Raw genomic sequence first — 11,097 nt, forward strand, 5'->3', positions numbered from 1 at the left:
GCACAAAGCCAGACGCGGCAACCGTCTGCCTAACACTACTGCACAGCTTCACATTGACACACGCAACAGTATTCGGTTTTTGTTTGAGTAGGGTAAGCTGGTATTTTTTTTAAAGGTGTTTCAAATATTTTGATGAAATAATGATATTAATTGGAAATTTTCCTTGAAATAATGAAAATGGTAGGGAGAAATTTCCTAGTTGATTGCATTAGGAGGACTTGCAGACTGTGAGCGGTTACTATGTGTTGTTTTGATTTACGCATGTATATGTATATATGATGCCTATATATAGAGGGTAATATCAAATATGATTTTGATATCATTGTGATTGCCATGATATTACATATTATGTTGCGGTGGAAACTGGAATTATACACGGGATATGGTTAGTATGCTTGAAAAGAGTGTTTGGCGGGAAAATATGGTCGGCTTCGATCGGCGAGAAATGAGAGTCGGTGACGATCGGCGGGAAAATATGGTCAAGTTACCTAAGCATAACTAGCGGAAAGAATTGGTCAATGTGCACATTGACAGAAAAATGGGGTATAGGGAAGTTTCCATAAAATTGTTATTGTGTTGTTTGGTTGAAAATAGTTGACCATTAACAGGAAATGATTCAGCGGCTCGGCTGAGGAAATGAATATGAAGTGGTAATAATGTATCGATGATTGCATGCTGTTTTCCCAAAATTTTATTTTTGATAGCCAACGTTATGTTTATTGAGAAAATTACCACTCACTGGGCTTATTAGCTCATGTTTTCCAAATGTTTTCTTTCCCCACACCCTCCTAGGTTGTGGAGCGGAACATTCAGGGAGAAGTCAGACAACCACCCAAAACCAGGAATTTGGTAATCTTTCAGGGCATGATTCAGATCGAATAAAAGAACATCAGTAGAGGAATTACATAATTTGTATAAAACTTGTAGGGTCATTATAGACATATCAAACTTTAGTCCTTAATCAGTTCAATATAAAAGCTGTTTTAGAGTTAGATTGGGATTTCTTCATACTCTTTCCTAAGTCTTGGGTTAAGGCTCAGGAGGGGGTGTGATAGTAGATACATGTCTAACCCTTGAAAAAGGCACTGGGAAGCAACAAAATGGATATTAAGATACTTAATATGATCTAAATAATCAAAATTAATATATCAAACTACAAAAGAAACAGAACTAGAGCTATGTGGATATGTTGATTCAGATTTTGCAAGTGACCAAGACAAAAGAAGATCATTAACAGGTTATTTATTCTTATATGGTCCAAATTTATTATGTTGGAAAGAAAATCTGCAGTCAGTCACAGCCTTATCAACCACTGAAGTAGAATACATGGCTTTATCCGAAGCAATAAAAGAAGCATTGTGATTAAAGGGGTTGATGAAGAATTTTGGTATCAATCAAATAGTAGTAAAGATCTACTGTGATAATCAAAGTGCCATCATCTTTCCAAAAACCCTCAATACCACTCAAGGACCAAACATATAGATATTAAATATCACTTTGTAAGGGATAGAATAGAAAGGTGAAATTGAAGTTTTAAAGGTTCATACTAGCGAGAATGCCGCTGATATACTTACTAAACCAATTTAAAAGCTCAAGATAGCGAATTGTCTTGGTCAGATCGGCTTCCAGCTTCCTGAAAAAGGGTGAAGACATGTTAAATCTGGAAAGAGAAGAGCTTGCATGTTGAGCTTAAGGTGGAGATTTGAAGTAAAATAAACTCAAGCGTACAACGAATATTCAACAGCCTCTTACATTTTCTTTACACTTTGTTATGTAACTACTTGTATCAGACAAAATGTATAAATATGCATCATTTACAATTTGTAAACAATCTTAAAAAAGCTTACAAGAAAGCTACAAGATCTGTAAAGAAAAGTGTGACTTAGCTCTTGAATAAAATTCTTCTCCTTTCCGTGGATGTAGGCACTGTATAGCCGAACCACGTATATCATTGTGTAGATCTCTTTCTCTTCTTTCTCATTATAAGATTGCATGTTCTTCTTTTTCTTCATTCTCTCGGCAATCACACAAAATAATCAGAGAGAAAAAGGGGTTAGCAAAAGTTTTCTGCAGACAATAGAGAGAATGTGACAGAGAAAGAAATTAATTTGTCTGAAAATTTTCCATCAGCAACAGAAAGCATTTTTCTTCCATCAGGCATAAGGTAATGGATCATTTCACGTGTTGCACATCAGCTGAAAGATCGTGGAGCAAGCAAGAGCAAGTTTTCTACATATCAATTTAATTTTGGGGCAAAACAACTTGGTGATCACGATTTGGATCAGCAAACGAGCCAACATTTCATCATTTGGGCTTTCATTATTCAGAATATCAAGTATGTAGGCCCAACACATTTCTTCTTTGTTGAAGAAATATTTGAAGAAATTTAACTTTCATTTCTTCTTTCATTTTGCTTTTAATTTTTAATTTTTTATATTTATATAGGCTTGTAATTTTCTTTCAACTTTCACACCACACTTTCACTCTTCTTAAATAAACATTTAAATCTAAAAACAAAAACACATTCCTTTAAATCTATTTCATAATAATTTGATTTTTAGTTTTTAATCTTTTAAAATAGATATGTTTCATTCCCAATTCAATTTTCTGTTCTTTCTCTTTTTTATATTTTAAAAACGTTTTCATAATTGTTAAGTAATTTTAAAAACGTTTCTTTTTTATATGATCTATCCCTATCCTTCTCTACTAATTTCTACCACTTGGGCTCACGTACACTTCTTTTCCAAATAAACAAACAAACAAATAATAATAATAATAATAACTCAATCTCTTCCTTCTTTTTCATCTATGGTCGAAGATATTCTCTTTAACGCTACGAAAAACTGTCCTTGCTCAAATTATTTACAGCCATAATAGGATGTCTAGTAATCAATTTCAATTGAGGTTATGTTGTGTGTTTTTAAAGAATTTGATGTGAAAATTATTATCCACGAGATAATAGAGTCCGCAACTCAAAAGATTTATAACTTTTCTCTTCAAATGGATACATTGGAAAAGGAACTGAAAATCCAAATTGATGGAAAGAAATATTTACTTGTCATGGCGTAGTTTTTCACTCCTCAATTTTGAACGGTTTTTTCCACATGAAATTCGTCGGTATTATGTGTTGTTATTATTTTGTTTCTTTTATCTTTCTTGATTCCTATTAGATATTCACAAAAAGGAGATAATTTTGGAATGGTAGACAAGTGGTTCAACCCATTCAAGAAGTTCAATGAACTAGTTATTAAAGAAGACATGTCTAGTCTTTTGGCTTTTGCCTCAATATTTCCAGTATTTTGACTTCAAACATATGGTTGGTTTCTTAATTCAACAAGAAACCGACGTTAAAGGATTTTAATTTCGGTTGACAATCGACATTAGAGATAATTCACCTGACAAACTAAGGAGAAACGAATCTTAAAGCAATTCGAAGTAGAAAAATGGACCATCTTTAAGCAGTAAGCATAATTCTTCTACCAAAGGAAAAATTGCTATTGAATTACCAACTATATTGATCACAGAATCTTGCAACTAAATCTTCAAATCTAAACTTATTGCAACTCTTAGATGAGAAAAGAATAAATTCAGTTAACTTCTTCGAAATAAATATTTGGTATGGTAGTGTTGCAGAATGTAACCACCCTACGTACAGAAACTAAGCGGTACTTTTAAATGAACAAGTTAAATGATATGTAACCTACATAGAAAATAACATGAGGCAGACCTCAACTCCAGTTGATAAGAAGTCATTCCAGCAGTTTGTATTAGTAGACACAGTCCAGCATTTACATCCATGCATGTTATGAAGAAATACATGAATCCAAATAACATATTTTACTTCCGATTTATAAAAAGCCAATTTTTTGTATCATTCCAAAGTTTCGTGTTTCAGCAAGGTGACAATTGGTACTCATACAAGTCCTTTGGCCATTAACCAGTATATAGAGGTAATATTGAGCTAGAGAAAAAGGTTATGATCATAAATTTCATGGATAAGAGTTTATTGTTATGACTAATACAAACGATTTGGTTATTTTATGTTCCCATCATTTCCTTTCTTTCTTTCTAAGATTTAGGAAGGTGGTTTATGTGAAATTTGAATTTCTTGTGTGTTTGCATGGGTTTGAGTGTTTAGTTAACAATTTTTTTGCACCAATTTGACATTAATTACATAAAACAAATGAACAAGGTGCATGTGAAACAAAAATAAAGCTGTACAATGGTTTCCCAATGCTGATAGAGAAATCTATCAAAAGGTAAAGTAGTCCAAGTCTATCCCCATGATAGTATGAATACATCATACTGATATCATATTGATATCAGAGCGACAAATCCTCAAACGAATGGAGGGAAGAGGAGTTGCTCACCCGATAGGATGAGATGCTCCAATGCTAGGTTAAGAAAACGGACAATTTCTTTGATTACATGAACACATCGGATCACAAGAAGGTTTAACTAGCTGCCTTCATGTTGAAAGGAGGAGCGCATTCGCATGGTGCGATCAATTGGAAGCAAATCGACAAAGACAAGGCAAGAGGCTTATCCGAACATGGGAGAAGATGAAAAGGTTGATGAAAGAAAGATTTCTTCCTCCCAATTACGAGAAAACACTGTACAATCAGTACTAAAATTGTAGACAAAGTCATCGAAAAGTAGTTGCTTTCATGGAAGAGTTCCATCGTCTGGAAGCACGAACTAATTTCGATGAAAACGAACAACACTTGATAGCACGGTTCATTGGTGGGCTGAGAATGAACATCAAAGAGAAAGTAAAACTTCAACAATTCAGTTTGGTGGCTAATGCGATTTCTTTTGCTCAAACAGTGGAAGAACTCAATGAAATTCACTCCGAGAAAGCTTAAAGAAAAAGCTCGTGGGAAGCATCCACAAGTAGGAGAGTGAATTCTTCATCCAAAGATACTAACCATCTATCATCTACATTTTTTGCCAAAGAAAAGGAGAAAGAAAATCTTGGGGAGGCCGTGGAAAAGAACGCTTAAGCTACCAACAAGAAGAAATCTCAAAATCCTTACAACCAACCTTCATTGGGCAAATGCTTTCAATGCGGCCAAACTGGCCATTTGTTCAATGATTGCCCTCAAGGGAAAACAGTAGCTTACATGGAAGATGAAGAAGAAGTCTTAACTGAAAATAGTGAAGAAGTTGAAGAAGAAGCTAAACTTATAGAACCGTATGATGGTGAAACTGTGCATCTTGTGTTCTCCAAAGGGTGTAATTTCTACTAAAGAAAATCTCAACCCTCGACGACATTGTCTTTTCAAGACAAGATGTACAATCAATGGGAAGGTATGCAACGTGATTATAGACAGTAGAAGTAGTGAGAACTTCATTTCCAAAATGATAGTAACAACCTTGAACCTCAAGTTAGAAGTTCATCCAATCCCTTACAAGATCAATTGGTTGAAGAAAAGTGGTGAGGCATAAATAAGTGAAATTTGCACAATTCCTTTGTCAATTGGTAGTAGTTATAGAGACCAAATAATATGTGACGCATTAGAAATGAATGGTTCACTACAAGAAATTTGGGCTTTGATGTCAGTTGAGAAAACAAAAATGGATATACAATGTTAGTTTCTTAAAAAAATGAATCTTTAATGTCGGTTTTAAATTGGCACTAAAAACGAAGCTACAATGTCTACTAAAAAACCATGTTAAACCATGTTAACATTGTAGATAAACCATGTTAAAACCTCTCTTTTTTGAAATAAAATGAAATAAAAAAAAGTTTAGAACACCAAATTTTATTCCCCTTTTCCCTGATTTTCATTTCCCTCCAATCCTCTACTAAAAAGAAAAAGAAAAAGAAAAAGAAAAATAAATGACCCAAAAATCCTAAATGTCTAACACCCAACCCCTCTCTCTCTCTAAGTTTCCTCTCACGCAATCTCTCTCTCTATTTCTTAGCCATCTGCAGGAACCTCAACCCAACAACCTCCATCGCCTCTGTCGTCGTCTAGCTCCCACCGCCTACATTGTTGATCAGGAAGATCCAACCATCGGCGATGTCTACATGTCATCATCAGACAGCCAGATCTGTGCCTACGTCCCAGTCGCGCGTTCACCTAGCCGTCAAGCTCTTTCCGTTCACGCGTCTGTTTGGGTTTTGGGCATGCAAGTTCTGCCACCGCCTACATTGTTCCTATGGATTTCGTCAGAATGTTGGAGTTATGTAAGGATTAGTTTATTTTGGTAAGTTTTGTGATTTTTCTTGAAGGTCATGTTCACCCATTGAAATTTTGGCCTAATAATTGGTTTAATTTTGTTTTTCGGGGTTGGATTTGAAGTTTGGAAAGTGTTGAAGCTGCTATTCAGCAGACGTAAAGTCCGTTTTGGTGGATTTTAGTAAGTTCTTAAGGTTTTGAATTCCATTGGAATGCTTATTTATTGTTGGAAAATTTGGGTTAATTCTCTAATGTTGACTTGTGTTTAGGAGGAAGTCTTTGAGTGGAATCTTGGATGTTTTTTGGATCAAACGGACATTTGGGTAAGTGGTTTAACGACACTTGAGGCAAAGTGTGATTTGAAATTATGCTCTTTGGGTGAAACTTATTATGGTTTATGTTTACACTAGCTTAATTTTGCGCAAATCAAAATAAGAAAGAGTTGTGGTGGGATGTAAGTTTATGTTTACACTAGCTAAAAATGGAAGAAACCATTTTAGTTTTTATACAAGCCAATTTTCTCCTCCCCTTCAAAGCCTATGTAGGATGTCGCTATCTAATATAAATTAGACAATTGGTCCTTGGTTGATAAATCATCATTTCAAAAACTAATTCATTGAAAAACCAACGTATTTGTCTTACTGCACAATAACTGTGTGTACAATGTATTTGCATTCGCTAAAGTTTTATTTTATTATTATTATTTGAATAAAGCCCTGTGTAAAATACACTTTGAAAGTTTTGTTAACCCCTATTCTTGGTGTATTTTGACTAAACATTGTTCATTTTGAAAGTTTGTGGTTCCTTTTATTGTGGACCTCTTGTTATGGATTCTACTCTATGAATTGACAACTATGCTGATTAAGTAAAATTTTTATTGCAACCTCGGCTTGCATAATCGTCTAGTATTTAATAGCCACTCAATTACTTTTAGCATTATGATATATACTTAACTTAATGTTTACATCGACAAGCCATTTTCTCATTAAGTTTGTAGTATGGTAACTTATCACTTATAATATATATATATTTTTTGTAGCAGGACAGAGTGAATCAATATATACTTAACAAAATTTATTCAATTTTTTTTTATTTTTCAAGTTTACATTTCATGGATGCCTGGTAACAATATACACTCCCTTTTGAGTTTGTACAGGACTTGGTAATGGTAATGTAAAGTTAGTTACATGTTAAAATATGGTAATGTTTTCTAGGTTCTTTCTGTTCTTTCTTCTATACTTCCTTTACAGTTGTATCAAGATTGTATGTGACTTACGGCATCTTATGGAGTTTCCCTAAGGTCGAATCCCTTTTGTTTTTTTCCCTACTTCAATTAACCATAAAATAGTGTTTATATTGTCATTTTAATTTATCATAAACTGATTAGTGCTTGATTATGGTAAGTGAGGAGAAATATACTTGTTACCTCCTTGGTCATCGGCTGGTCTACTACTGAGGCAAGTACTCGAAACCCAATAGCTTGTCATCTTTCTTTATGTGATTCAAATGGTGGATGATTTGTGATATGTTTCCACTTGTTATGTATTTTGTTCATTGTTAGATTGTTTTTTCTTGTTAAGTGTGTCATTCATTTTGTGTTTTGTATCGTAAAGCTTTATTTGATAGATGGTTGTAGACTTATTCAACTTAATAGACATAGATTGAGTTTGACATGATTTGTAGAATAGTAAAAACTGCTTTTCTTGAAGTATTTATAGAAAGAGTCTAATTCTAAGGACACGAGTCTCGAAATTAATCTTTAGAGTTCTACTTTCTTATTTGATAGATGGTTGTTAAGAGTTCTCCTTTCTTATGTTAACTACTTGTGTTTGTTGGCTTTTGAAATCACTTCTTTCTATATATTTTGTGGTTTATTGTGATATTTGTTTGGATTGATGGAATTTTGAACTTTTTTGAGTTTTTGCTTTTTGGCTTTTCATTCCATTGATGGGAACTGAGTCCATGAATCTAAAGATATAAGATCGTTGTGATCTGTTGATGAATTTGGGTAGAGACATTGAGAAATTGAGGTCTGTGAAGCTTCATCCTGCCTTACAAACAGCCAATCACAAGTGTTTACTTGATTTTGTAAAGGAAGATAGTTTGCGGAAATCAGCAAAAAATTGCAGAAATTCCCAGTCAGTTTGAGAACAAAGTTTTTCAATTTAAGGAGATATTTAACAAGGTTAAGTAGAAAGTTGAGGATTTATTTTCCTGCAGGGCTTCTATTTCTATAAAAACATTTGGAACTGAATATTAAGGAACATCAGAGGTATGTCAACGATCAAAAGAGTATAATGCAGTTCTTGAGGTTAGCTTCTATTTACTTCTGCCATAGCTCAAGCATCAGATTGTTCATACTACTACCATCTGGTTTTGTTTTTGGCCTGTGAATTCCCCCCTCCCAATTGAAAATTTTACTTTTTTTTCTTTTTCCTTCAGTTCTCTCTTTGTATATTCAATACTTTATCACTTATGTTTGTCACTTCATTCTTAGATTGGTGATGTAGTTACTTTAATCTCATGATTCATGCATCTGGTACAATCTGTTGCATGTTTTCATATCTATTACAATAGTTATTAACTGTTAAAGTGTGTTTGGGAAGTTGCTAGGTTTAATACTTCCTTGTGGATGTTGGTCACTAGGTCTTTTTCTTTTTTTTCCTTCAACCCTTTTGTCGTGTATAATACTTATCGTTTATGTTTGTGACTTCTTTCTTAGATTGGTGATATTAGTTACTTTAATCTATTCATGCATCTGGTACAATCTGAATATTGTTCATATTTACAAATCCAATACACTAGTTATTAACTGTTGAAATGTGTTTGGCAGGTAGCTAGGTTTAACACATCATTGTGGACGTTGGTCATTATGCCTTTTTGTAATTATGAGCACAATCTTGTTCTTTTGGATTAGAGTAATTTTCTGTAGAGCTTGCAAAACAGGGGTGTCGCCAGTCCTGTTGTTAGTGGTGGTTATGGACTACCATCACTGGATTGTGTTGCCAGGTATTGTATTACTCCTATTCAAATTAATCATTTAGCTTGAATTTGGATTTTGCTTTTCAAAATTTCACTAGCTTGATTTAGTTTGCTCATTCAAATTCTTTTTCAGAAAACCTTTGTAAGGATTGGGTGGTAAAAAAATGATCTTATAAATACTTGTATCTAGATATGCTTTGTGTATAACCGATGGCATTAATTCCTAGTGTCCTTTTAGTTACATGTGCTTTTATATTTGTTGTTATGTGCAATCATTTTAAGAGTCAATGGATATAATTCTCTACATATTATTTGTTATTTTTCTCTCTTAAAATGCTTGAATGTGCCCTACAACATCTTATGATATACATGTTAATTCACAAGTTTGTTTTTGTGTATAGCTTTATTTTCCAGTCTTCGTGTTTTTTAGCTTGTTTGGCTACTGAGAATCAAAAGTAAAAATTTAAATGTGCAAGACTTTCATGATTTTTTTTTTTTATTTATTATAGAGTAGGTGATATTTGATTAAAAAGCTTATTTTTTGGCTTTTCTTTATGGCTTTTCTTCACGCGTTTGCCGGCCTTACTGTTTACTTTATTGGGTTACAACTCTTGTCATCCAAAATATTGAACTTTATTCATAATTACTTTTATAAATAACATACATTTACCAAGAATTGTATCAATCTGTAGTACAAGATTGTTCCGTGCCCATGTTCTTTTTCTAAGGGGTGTTCAAAACATTAACTTTTTCCCATATAGTTTTGATCTTGTTGGCCATAGTTTTCCGTAGTTCGGATCTTGGTAATGACATGGTGGATAATTAAAACTTTTGGGACGTTCTTGTATATTCTTCTTATTGCACTTTATGAAGGCCCTGCTTTAGCTATTAATTTGTCTTTGCAGAAAGTCACAGTTCAGGAGAAGTTTTATAGTACATGAAAGGAACAATAACTTTAGGATTGTAGTAATTGTATTGTTTTAGATTCTCTAAGCTATTCTCTCCATTGGATGGTTCTTATACATTCATTGTATAATATGTAAGTGTCGAGAATTTTAGCGGTAAAATATCTATTATACTTAGTTGAAACAAAATGATATGCTTGTAGGATCAAAGAATTTAATGAATGGGCACAATGTCTCATACTTGAATTGGTTTCCAAAATGTACCATCAGATTGCAATGAGAATTTTGACATCTTGAATCTCCTTAAAGATCGTCTTCAGCATGCTAATGGTGCTGTGGTATTGGTAACCACAGAAGTTATTCTACATTTGACTTTATCTATGACTCTTGTTCATCAGCAGGTGACCATCAAGAGTTTTTGATCCATTTACAACATTTTATTTCTTTACTAAACTCTATATTACAGTTTTACTTTTCATCTCTCATATTAATTTTATGGTCTTACCTAGTTGCAATGCTTCTTCTTTTTCTATCTCTTAAGCATATGGAGTCTAGGATAACCTCTACCTCTAACCTAGCAATGTAAGTTCCCGAAAAGAGAAATAAGTTGAATCATTATGTAAATACAATTTTGTTGAGAGAAGGTTGTTGTTTGAATATTGTTGGAAATGCATTTCTTTGAAGAGGTGTAACTATGGTAGTTATTTATGGGTTGAGTTCATTTCTTTCGTTATTTATAAAATGCTTATATTAACGCAACTTATATTTTTTTTGTTTACACACTCATATGATATTGCTCGCACGAGTACATGGAGGTTCTGGATATAGGGCATAACAAATTCATCCATAGAATAGAGAAAAGAATAGCAAGTTTAAGCATTCATTCCTTTTGGTAAGTTTGTATAAATATAGTTTCCATACTTTATATAATTTCTTTTAGTATGATTCATTTATTTTTAAATAATTCTTGATTTTATATACTTAAGTAAGCATATATTCTTTGCAAATTTTTTGGAATAGTAATG

The 11,097-nt window shown here is 33.2% G+C and overlaps 1 long non-coding RNA gene across 5 annotated transcripts; it reads left to right on the forward strand.

The window, feature by feature from the left end:
- The first annotated feature begins 5,830 nt into the window (after positions 1-5,830).
- LOC120084900 lies at positions 5,831-10,772 on the forward strand. 5 transcript variants are annotated; one of them, XR_005483777.1, is made up of 4 exons: positions 5,831-6,213; positions 6,309-6,366; positions 6,455-9,194; positions 10,073-10,772. It is a non-coding gene; the product is annotated as an uncharacterized LOC120084900 (long non-coding RNA). The 5 variants fall into 5 exon arrangements; XR_005483778.1 differs by having other exon boundaries at positions 10,276-10,772; XR_005483779.1 differs by having other exon boundaries at positions 10,343-10,772.
- Positions 10,773-11,097: the final 325 nt, after the last annotated feature.

This window comes from Benincasa hispida, chromosome 9 (genome assembly GCF_009727055.1).
Source record: "Benincasa hispida cultivar B227 chromosome 9, ASM972705v1, whole genome shotgun sequence".
Taxonomy (NCBI): domain Eukaryota; kingdom Viridiplantae; phylum Streptophyta; class Magnoliopsida; order Cucurbitales; family Cucurbitaceae; genus Benincasa; species Benincasa hispida.